Here is a 12,798-nt window from a genome sequence, read left to right as displayed (position 1 = left end):
AATCAGTCATCACACACCATGGCTATTACTGTGTACAATGTTCTCTTGATTCTGCTCACTTCACTCAGGATCATGTCATTCAAGTATTTCCATTTTTTTTTCTGAAGACCTCTTCCTCATCATTTTTTTATAGCACAATAATATTACATTACATTCATATACCACAACTTGTTCAGTCATTCCCCAATTGGTGGTTATCCCCTCAATTTCCAGTTCTTGGCTACCACAAAAAGAGCTGCTAGAAATATTTTTGAACATGTGGGTCCTTTTCCCATTTTTATGATCTCTTTAGGATACAGCCCTAGAAGTGGTATTGCTGGGTCAAATGGTATGCACATTTCTATGGCCCTTTGGGCATAGTTCCAAATTGCTCCCCAGAATGGTTGGATCAGCTCACAGCTCCACCAACAATAAATTAGTATTCCAAATTTCCTTTATGTTCTCCAAAAATTATCATTTTCCTGTTTTGTCATGCTAAGACAATATGATAGGTATGATGTGGTACCTCAGAGTTCTTTTGATTTGTATCTCTCTCATTAATAGCTATTTAGAGCATCTTTTCATACGATGATAGATAACTTTAATTTTAATTTCTTCCTCTGAAAACTGCCTATTTATATCCCTTGACCATTTATCAATTGAGGAATGACTAGTATGCTTGTAAATTCAACTCAGTTGTCTATATATTTTAGAAATGAGGCCTTTATCACAGACACTAGTTGTAAAAAAATTTTTCTCAGTTTTCTCCTTCCTTCCTGTTTGCATTGAAAACATTTGTTTGTGCAAAAACTTTTCAATTTAATGTAATCAAAATTATCCATTTTGTATTTTATAATATTCTCTGTTTCTTGTTTGCTCATATATCTGACATATAAACTATTCCTTGCTCACCTAATTTGTCTATAGTCAGCCTTTACACCTAAACCAGGAACACATTTGGACTTTATTTGTCTATGCACAATTTCCGCCATACTAATTTCCAGTTTTCCCAACAGTTTTTGTCACAAAGTGAGTTCTTATTCCAGAAGCTGGGGTCTTTGAGTTTATCAAATAGTAGATTACTATAATTATTGACTACTGTGTCTTGAGTACCTAACCTATTCCACTGATCCACCACTCTATTTCTTAGTCAGTACCAAGTAGTTTTGATGATTGGTGTTTTATAATAGCATTTCTTTTCATTACTTTTCATTACTTCCCTTCATATTCTGGACCATTTGTTCTTCCTGATGAATTTTGATATTATTTTTTCTAGCTCTATAAATAATTTTGGCAGTTTTATTGATATGGCATTGAATAATTAATTTAGGTAGAATTGTCATTTTTATTATATTAGCTCAGCCTACCCATGAGCATCTGATGTTTTTCCAGTTATTTAGATCTGATTTTATTTGTGTGAAAAGTGTTTTGTAATTGTGTTCATATAGTTCCTGGGTTTGTTTTGGCAGGTAGACTCCAAAATATTTTATTATGTCTACAGTAACTTTAAATAGAATTTCCATTATCTCTTGATGTCGGATTTTTTTAGTAACATGTAGAAATGCTGATGATTTATGTGGGTTTATTTTATATTCTGCAACTTAGCTAAAGTTGTTTATTATTTCAAGTAGTTTTTTTTTTTACTTGATTCTCTAGGATTCTCTAAATATGTCATCATATCATCTACAAAGAGTAATAACTTAGTTTCTTCTTTGCCTATTCTAATTCCTTCAATTTCCTTTTCTTCTCATTGCTAAAGCTAAACTTTCTAGTACCATGTTGAATAACCACAGTAGCTTTTTTATGCCTTTCCCTAGTTCCTAGCTGCTACTATTCACTGTATGCTGAGTTCCTCAGGTGAGATGGAGATTCTGGAGATGGTTAGGATTCTGATCAAAATCATAAAATGTCAGAGTTGGAGGGCATCCCAGAGGTTATCCAATCTCAGACAGAACTGATCCAGCCTACAATGTTGCAATATCAACACTCTCCTCCAGGCTAAAAAAATACATAACCTGCAAACTCATCTTCCACAGCTTAAAATATCCCTGCTTTCCTATTTCTGACCTTTTACTTTTTTTCTCAAGTGTCCATCAGTTCATTAGATAGCTCAATAACTCCCCTATCATCATGTACATCATCATAGATGTATCTTATGTGTTCATTCAAATGGAAAAAGAAGTGCCAGCATTCACTTAACACTCATATTTTTTAAGAGTCCATTCAAATCCGCCATTATTTTGATAATTTTGAGAGCAATGGGTTAAGTTTTTTATACAAAATGTTTTCAATTTCCTCCATAATTCCATTATGGGATTCTGGAACTTGAAGTGAAAGAGAATTTATAGGTCATTTGTACCATCCCCTCATTTTAAAAACGAGGAAAATGAGGTCCATGGAAATTAGGTTACTACCAAAGTAGTGTCAGAGGAAGGTTTTGAATTCGGATTCTCTTGTTCTAGACCCATGGTTTTTTCTTCCACTCTATACTTGTTCCTTATAGGTTACTACTGGGTTCAATGCCATCACCCACAAGTATTCTATTTCTAGGATCATTATCTAAGAAATTCCTTTATCATAATCTTATATCATTCTATCTTTTTATGCCTTATGAATCCTTAACCTTATCCTTCATTCTCAATGTGACCCCATTACTTCTACCCACCATACCCCAATTCTTTCCTGGGGCATCTCCTCTGTATTGGCTATACTCTCCTCCTTTTCCTTCCTTGACCTTATTAATTAACCAACTTCACGTAATACTATCCACATCACCCCTCTTCATATGCTGCCAAATGGTCCCAGAGGAAATCACAAAACCAGCATGACTGCATCCACTACAAATCTGTTATCTACTTTCAAATTACATTACAGAAAGACATCATTCAACTTCTAATTAATTAATTGGCTATCACACTTACAATGTCACCTGCTCCAAGCTTTCTCATCTCTTCTTTTTTTACCCCATGTTATTCATTTATTTGTTTGTTTTATAAATTAATTACGTCGTTTTTCATTTTTAACATTTACTGGTGTAAGATTTTGAGTTCTAAATTTTCTTTCCTTCCCCAAGACAGCATGCCATCCTATATAGAGCCTGTGTAGGCTCTACATATACACTCATATTAAATGTATTTTCACATTAGTCATGTTGTAAAGAAGAAATAGAACCAACAGGAGGAAATAGGGGAAAGAAGAAACAAAAAGAGAGAGTAGGTAGTGTGCTTCAATTTGCATTCAGACTCCAAAGTTCTTTTTCTGGATGTGGATAGCATTTTCCATCATGTTTCTCATCTCTTCTTAAGCCTTCCACAGTACATTCCCCCCTCATCCACTCGTTTAGGGACCCTTGCCTCATATTTATTTTGTTTTAAAAGTCATTCACTGAAGATTCCCTCTCTTCCTCTTCTCACTGCACATCACTCAAATATCCTCCTCTACTATCTTCACTTTCACTGTAATCTCAGGTAAAGAGGTGGTCCTTCTCTTTGCTAAGGTCTACTCCCCAATTTTCCCCTTGACCCTATCTCCTCTCATCCTTTTTAAGAGATTGCCCCAGGATCATTTTCACACTATTTTCAATCTCTTCCTACATGTTTAGTTTCTTTCCTGATGCCTACAAACCCTCCCATCTCTCCTTCACCTTTATAAAACTCCCTCTTTATTATATTCCCTCTTCTCCACAGACAAAGTCCCCACATCCATTCAGGCCCTCATCACCCCTTGCCTAGATAATGGCAACATCTTTCTTTTTAGTCTCCCTGCTTTAACCTTCACCTAAACCAATTCTTCTCTCATACGGCTGCCAAAGAGATTTTCTAAAAGTTTAAACCTGACCATATTGCCCCTCTATTCCTCCTTCTATGTGATATTTGGAGATCTTCTTGGACTTCACTTCTTGTCATGTTCCAGCCATACCAGCCTACTCATTGTTCTGCACATATAAAGCTTCATCTCCCATCTCCATAGCTTTGCACTAGCTATTTCTCACACCAGAAATGTACTCTCCACCTCCATCTCTTGGAATTTCTGATTTCCTATAAGAATCAACTTAATTTCCACTTTCTTCATGAAAACACACACACACACACATACATACATCATGTAACAGCTACTAAGATACCACCTCCCAAAACTTTCATTTTACTTTATTCTGTATATACTTATAGCTATATACATAATCTCTCTGTGTTAGAATAATTTAATTAGATTTTTAAATCTAATTATCTAATTCAATCAAACTATTTAATTAGATCAAATTAAAATCTCCCTCCTTAAGGACTAGAACTGTTTCACTTCTGTCATTGTCTCTCAGGCTTGGTGAACAGTAAGTACTTAATAAATGCTTGTTGATTGATTGATTTACATATAAATGTAATGAACTATGCCTTTTTACATATTTTCTTGGGCATTTTTACGTGTTTTCTTGGGCACTTCAAATAAGGTTTTCATACCTTTTCCTTCAGACTCAGTAACTGGCATTTTGCCTAGAGGAAGAATACTGAGATATGGTTCACATGACTACTGCTTACCTACTGAGAGGGTAGAAAGTCTGAAAGTTGAGTGTTGAAATAGAAATAACTACTCTAGTTATTTGAAAACTTTTGAATTTTTTTGTGCTTTTGGGAGTATCCACATTATGCTTCCCAAAATATAAATAAAATTCAAATGGTTAGAATGTTTGATCTGCCACAATGACTACATGAAAGGAAGCAGTAAAGTTCTAAAAGGTGATTGAATTCAAATTGGCAAATTATTTCTTCTACCAAAGTATACGTTCCTCTTTTGCCTGGTGAATATTCACTGATTTCACTTTAACTGACACATCTATTGCCAGGAAAGACACTTGCCTAGGCTCAGTCAAGACTCAATCAAATTATCAATTAGGTCCAACTTTAGTGAGGCGAGAGATTCCCAGGCTTCACAGTTACTTGGTGACCCAGAGAATATAGGATTATGATCCTGGGGTTCCTAAAAAAGTCTCCTAACTCCATAACAGTCCTACATCTGAGCTAAGCAATCCCTAACAAGGCCCATCAGTTTCACCCACCTCCCATGGTATTTGAAATGTTTTCAATTTTTTAGACTATCCATGGAGAATTCAGTTAATCTCTTTGCATGATCTGAATGAGCCAAAACTGTGAAATTAGTCAAACCCACCCAGCTGCAGTTCACTATAACCTTGGTTGTGGGGTAGGGAGGAAGAACAATATTCAGGAGGGACAGAGGTGGCAGTAGAACCCATACCAGAAACATGGGTTTCTCATGATAATTTGGCATAATAAGATTGAGTTAAATTCTAATGTTACATCTTCTGCATGAATTCAAACTCTAGTTTTTCAAACAAAAACCAAGTCCTCTGTGCTCTCTAGATGGTAGCAATCAGCTCTGTACAATCAAGGAGTTGTGATACTTGAGAAGCTGAGAGACACACAATCAATATTGTAATCAATTTCAACAAGTCCCACCTGATGTCTTGGTCAGACTCATATTCTTCTTAATTTATAGATGTAGAAAATCAATGCTTTCAGCTGGAATTGGTCATTGTTTCTTTAATTCTCCTCTCTATGGGTAGATTGAGAGAATGTTTCCTTTAGGGAGTTAGTGTAGGATGAGAGAAAGAGCAACGTCTTTGCAGTCGAAAAAGCTGGGTTCATATCCCAGTTTACTATCTGTATGGTGTTAGGAAAGTCATTGCAGCATTCTAAGCCTCAGTTTCCAGATCTGTGAAATGAGGGAAGATTGACTAGATCATCTCTAAGTTCCTTTCTAACTGTAACAATATAATTCTATAATAATTTCCTGAAAACTGTCTGATTATTCAATGGAGTGGGAAGGATAAGATGGAAAGTGTGAAGTCTACTTGGACGTAGGTTCACCAAGATCAAGAAATTACCTACAATAGTCACATGAAATAGTTTCTCAAAATAAAGACCAGTTTGAGCATAGAGTTTTGCCAGTCTACCAGAAAGAGAATGAATAGCTCCTCTACCCACTGGTCTGTTGTTAGATTTAAAACTGTATTATTTTAATAGCTAAGCCTCTATTAATCCCCCTTTGACTTTGAAATAATCAAAATGCCTCTACCCACTAATGGAAAATATTACCTATGCATCATGAAGGAAACCAAGAACCTGTCCAAGAGCAAACTGTTTTTTTACAGCAATTTAATGTAAATGTACTTCAAAATAATAGAAAGGTCAAAAATAAGTAGCTTACAGCTTGAACTACAAAGAGAGAACTCAGAAAGAGCTACACTTTTCCCAATGAAATTTTGTGGGTTATGTGGGTCTCTAATGTGGACTTATGATATTTAGTAAGTTTTTAAAACTGGTATTCAGGTATTAAAGCATTGAGGCAGTTAGGTGGCACAGTGGATAGAGTTTTAGGCCTAGAGTCAGGAAGATTCATCTTCCTCAGTTTATATCTGACATTTACTAACCATTTGACCCTAGGCAAGTCATTTAACCTAATTTGACTCAGTTTCTGCATCTGTAAAATGAACTGGAAAAGGAAATGGCAAACCCCTCTGGTGTCTTTGCCAAGAAAACCCCAAATGGGATCACAAAGTCAGACATGACTAAAACTGAACAAAATATTTAAGTATTTTTTATGCCTTATTTTTTATCATATTATATTGAACTGGATTTATACTACAGAATGGAACCTTTGATATAGTAGATTCAAATGATTTCTGAAGAATGATTTGTAGTGTGTTGTGTCATTAATCTCAAGATTGCTGGGGTCCTTTCTTCATAAAGACCTTTGATGGGATATACTGTGACTTTTCCAAGCATTTTACTTTGTCAGTGACTCAGGGATGATGTGATTATTAGGACTTCCAGGATGACTAGGAATGAAGAAACCTCTATTAAATTATATATTTAGAAGCTAGAAAGAAGCTGAATTTCTTTTATCATTTTAAGGCAGAGCCTTCTCAGTTGTTTGCTTCACATTTTATTATTATTCTCATTTGGGATAATGAAATTGATTTTTATTCATTGAGAAGTTCTTAACCTGGGATCCTTGATTTTTTTAAATATTATGATAAGTATTTCAATACAATTTATTTTCTTTATAATCTCATGCAATTAATTTTATGCATTTAAAAACATTTTGAGAAGAGATTAGCTGGTTTCATTACACTGCTAAGGGAGTCCATGATATAAAAACAAAATTATATCTCCTTCCTGCTCTGGGATATACTCTACCCATCCCCAAATTGCCCTTAGATTAAAATGAAATAGGGTATCTCTCCCTCCCTTTTACCCAACTAACACATTTGTCTCCTAAGACATTAGAGCGTTTCCTATCAGCTATTTATTCTCTCAAATAGGCAACTACATTTCAAGAATGGATTGAAGTTATTCCCTTCTCATAAATAAGAAAATCATTCTTGAAGAAGGGTGATGGAAAACATGAAATAATGGATACCAGCAGGAAATAAGTGATTGACTCCTCCTCCAGTTCATTAATTGTTTGCAGAAGCACATTTTGTCTCTGCCTCTGCCTCAGATCAAAAGGTTCAGAAGAGTTGTGAAAGTGAAGATAAATAAAATTCATTTGTGCTTTGAGAAAATTTTCAGTGAAAGATACAAAGTCTATTATACATTAAACTGATAATTCCCAAATCCATATAGTCTCCCTTGTCCTTTCACTTGACACCTAATTCTTTATTTCCATTTGTCTATAGAACACCATTACTTGGATATTCCATCCTTACTTCAAATCCAGTATACCCCAAATAGTATTCAACATTTCTGTCTTTCAAGTTATTTGACTCCATTTATCTGTCTGTCAAGGTTTTCACCAGTTTAGTGGTTTTCTAGAGGCCCCTCATAAACTATATTAATCCAACTGGGAACCTACTGCCTCAAGGTCACATGTGATCCTGTAGGTCCTCAAGTGCAGCCATTTGACTGAATCCAAACTTCACAGAACAAAACTGATTCAGTCACCTCGAGGTTGCAGGTTCCTCATCCTGATCTTCATGCCTCCAGTTTCTCCTAAACTGAATCAAATTTACACTTGAGAACCACATAAATATTCCTAAAACATGACTTTTTTATCATGTCTCTCTTTTGCTCAAAAACCCTAAATGCCTCATTTATTAAAGCCCGTCAAGTTTAAATTCTACTGCCTGACTTTTGTACCCTTCCATCATCTTTATCTGTTCTATCTATTCAATAGTGTTTCTGACTACTCCCCAACAAAATCACCCTGTATTCAAGTCCCTCTTAATTGTTGTGTTCATCCTTTGTTGCCAAAGAAGACCATACCATGAGAGAAATGATGACCTGAATTGCACTTGACTTTGTTTTGAATGAGGAAGGGCTATGCAAAGTCACCAAACTCACTTTCCCCTCCTGTGTTATCTGGATTCAGTGACCAGAGATTCATCAGGATAACTGGAGATGACCCAGGATGCAAAGGGAGATCTGGGCCCCTTAGGCCAAGGCCTATTCAGATATTCATTTAGGGTGAGGTAACGTCCATTCAGTGAAAAGACCTATTTAAGAAATAATCAGGGGTTGGCAAAATCACCCTATATTCAAGTCCCACTTAATTAGACTCATCTCTTTGTTGACTTAAAAACATGCCATACTGTCTTGTTAGTAATATCTCTTGCTTGTCTTTTGACCTCACATGTTCTTTCTCCACTTGTTCAGATCCCCTCTTTCCTTTAAGAATCAAGTCCCATCACCATTCCCTAACTATTACAAATCTCACTGGCCTCTATAAAATCTATTCAATTGTTTATAAACTTTGAAATGGTCTTGATTTATTCATAATGGCTTCATGTGTGTTGATCATCTCTGAGCTATAACTAAAGCTACCAGCCATAGCTCTAAACTGAACTATAAGCTACTTAAAGGAAGCAACCATCTCTTATAGTTCTTTTTCCCGTGGTTCTTAGCACAGCACTAAGAACACTGTATTGGTATTAACTGAATACCTGCTGATCAATTATTACAACCACACAAATTAAAATATGACCAAGAGAATGTCATCAGGAGATTACCAATAAGTTCTTCTTCCTCTTTCCAAAATTGATTGGCATTCTTTACTTCCTTTGTCTATTGTTTTCATTTCTCCACAATACAGGTGAACTGAATATGGGATCATAAAATTAACAATCCAATACTCCTACAAGTATCTGAAGAACATATAGATGGCAAGACAGTTCAGAAGAACTAAAATACAGAGGGGAGTTTTTCAGCCTTATCTCATCCAGGCCCACTGACAACTAGAGACCTAATTGTGGCCTCTCCCTAGTCATTCTTTGGTTTCTTAACCTCTTTTCCTCCCCCTACATTCTCTGGGCTTTTTGCATTGAAAAAAAAAATCTAGAAAAACCTTAGTCAGGGAGTTGTTGTGCTCTTTCTTTTCAAAATGAATTTGCATAAATATATGTCACCGTGACCTTAGAAAAATAAAACAATAGAACAACACACTATGAGTAATAAGTAGATTGAAGAATTCTACCCAGAGTGACATATTCAAGTGGAATAATGTACATTATCAAGGTCATGTAAAGGCTTGTAAAAGTGCAGTGGATACAGCACCAGGTCTGAAGTCAGGAAGGCTCGTCCTTCTGAATTCAAATCTGGCCTCAAACACTTACTAGCTCTATGATCCTGGGCAAGTCACTTAAACTTGTTTGTCTCAATTTCCTCATCTCTAAAATGAGTTGGAGAAAGAAATGGCAAATGACTCCTTTATCCTGGCCCAGAAAATCCCAAATGGCATCACACACACACACACACACATGCACGCACGCATGCACGCACACACAAAACTACAACAAAACAAAATAGAAAAGGAGGTATTCTCACTATATAGAAAAGAGTGAGACAATAAACCAAGTGGTAAAATGGAATCTTTCAGATATTAAAAGAATAAGTGCAAATCAGTGCTTTTAGTTATCATGCAATACTGCATCCTTTATCTTTGGAAGATTTGTATTTATTGCACAGGATGTGATGAGAAGTATGGAGAGTTTCAATCTTTATCAGGGATAGTAGCACACACATCAGTATAAGAGGGGATCAATCAAAGTAAAAAAATTATATGTGTATGATCAATAGACAAGTAGTTATTAACTACCTATAATATACCAGGTATGACTTTGTGTGTTAAGGATACAAAGAAAAAAATGATTCAGTCGTTGCCCTTGATGAACTTATATACTATCAGGGAAACAACATATGTACATAAAAATAAATACAGCAACGTTTCAGGGTTGCTGGTGGGAAGCTTTGTGAGGGGATCAGGAATGATCTTGTGAAAGAGGTAGCAAATCAGCTGAACTCTAAAGGAAACTAAGGATCCTAAGACTATATATGTTGTACCTATGACATGTGCATATATATGTTTACACATATATATGCATATATACATATATACATGTTTGTACAAATCTGTTTTTTAATATTAATATTTGGTATTTACATAATGCACTAACGTTTGAAAAGCATTATACAAATATGATTTCATTTGATCTTCATAAGAAGCCTGCAAGGTAGCTAGCTGTTTTTATTATTACCATTTTAGTTCATAAAATAATAAGCAGTATCTACCTAAAACCTTCAGCAAGCACTATATGCAATGGAGATAAGCTAGATGCATTTCCAATAAGATCAGGGGTGAAACAAGGCTGTCCATTTTCACTACTATTATTCAGTATGGTACTAGAAATGTTAGCTGTAGCAATTAGACAAGATAAAGAAACTGAAGGAATTAGAATAGGCAAAGAAGAAGCAAAGTTACCACTCTTTGTAGATGATATGATGATATACTTAGAGAATCCCAGAGATTCAAGTAAAAAACTACTTGAAATAATAAACAACTTTGACAAAGCTGCAGGTTACAAAATAAACCCACACAAATCTTCTGCATTTCTATATATTAGTAACAAAGTTCAACAGCAAGAGATAGAAAGAGAAATCCCATTTAAAGTTGAGTAGACACTATAAAATATTTGGGAGTTTACCTGCCAAAACAAACCCAGGGACTATATGAACACAATTACAAGACTCTTTTTGCACAAATAAAGTCAGATCTAAGTAAATGGAGAAACATCAGTTGCTCATGAGTAGGCCGAGCCAACATAGTAAAAATGATAATTCTACCTAAATTAATTTACTTATTTAGTGCCATAACCAATTAAATAATTGTTTTCTAGACCTGAATAAAATAATATCAAAATTCATCTGGAAGAACAAAAGTTCCAGAATATCAAAGGGACTAATGAAAAAAAATGCTAGGGAAGGTGGCCTAGCGCTACCAGACCTCAAATTGTATTATAAAGCAGCAATCATCAAAACCACTTGTTACTGGCTAAGAAAGAGGAGGGTAGACAAATGGAATACGATGGGTACTCAAGACACAGCAGGCAATGAATATAGCAATCTTCTGTTTGATAAACCCAAGGACCTCAGCTTCTGGGATAAGAATTCACTGTTCAACAAAAGTTCTGGGAAAATTGGATAACAGTGTAGCAGAAACTAGGCATAGACCCATGCCTGACACTGTACACAAGAATAAAGTCCAAATGGGTACACGATCTAGGTATAAAGATTGCTACCACAGACAAACTGAGGAGAAAGGAATGGTGTATTTATCAGATTTATGAAGAAGGGAAGAATCTTTGACTAAAGAAGAGATAGAAAGCATTATGAAGTGCAAGATGGATAATTTTGATTACATTAAACTGAAAAGTTTTTGCGCAAACAAACCCAATGCAACCAAAATTCTAGCTGAGGAAACTGAGGCAGACAGGGGTGACCTGGTTGAAGTTCTTCAGCTACTGCACATTGGTAACTACTGTATAACTTATAATCTTAGAGAGTTGGATAAGGCACTTAGAAAGTAAAAGACTTGTTCAGGGTCACTGAGGAAGTGACTTGAACCCATAGCTTCCTGACTTTTAGGCCAATTTTGTAGCAACTGTACCACACAGCACACAGTTTCATATATATATATATATATATATATATGTACATGTGTATGTGTATATGTATATGTATGTGCATATATCTATATATGTATGTATACGTATATATACGTATATGTATATATGTGTGCATGTGTGTGCATGCACACATACACATATACATATATACGTATATATATGTGTGTATACACATACACACATATACATATATGTATATATACACACATACACATATACATATATACATATGTATATACATACATATATACACATACACATGTATATACATATATACAAATGCACATATGTATACATGCATATATATACATATATACATATACACATCTACATATATACATATACACATATACACATATATACATATACACATGTGTATATATACATATATACACACATATACATATATACACATATGTCTATATGTATGCTTATGTATATACATACATATATACACATATGTATATACATGCATACCTATATACACATACCTATATACATATACATGCATGTGTATATATACATGCATGTGTGTGCATATGTATGTGTGTATATATGTATATACATACATGTGTATATGTATATAAACACCTATATACATGTACACACATACATGTGTATACATATATACATATATGTATATATGAATACACACATATATACTGCACATAAAAGTACGTACATTGAGTGCAATGGAAGACATTAATATACATATGTTTACATACTACATATACACACATTTTACACCTTTCTTTCCCAGAATTCTTTTTTTGTAGACACTTGTATTTGGTGATAAATGGCCAATAAGAGAGTGAGTATATGTCTAAGACATCATCAAGTTACCA

Source organism: Notamacropus eugenii, chromosome 3, assembly GCF_028372415.1.
Source record: "Notamacropus eugenii isolate mMacEug1 chromosome 3, mMacEug1.pri_v2, whole genome shotgun sequence".
Classification (NCBI taxonomy): Eukaryota; Metazoa; Chordata; class Mammalia; order Diprotodontia; family Macropodidae; genus Notamacropus; species Notamacropus eugenii.
Note: the sequence above shows the minus strand (reverse complement) of the source record.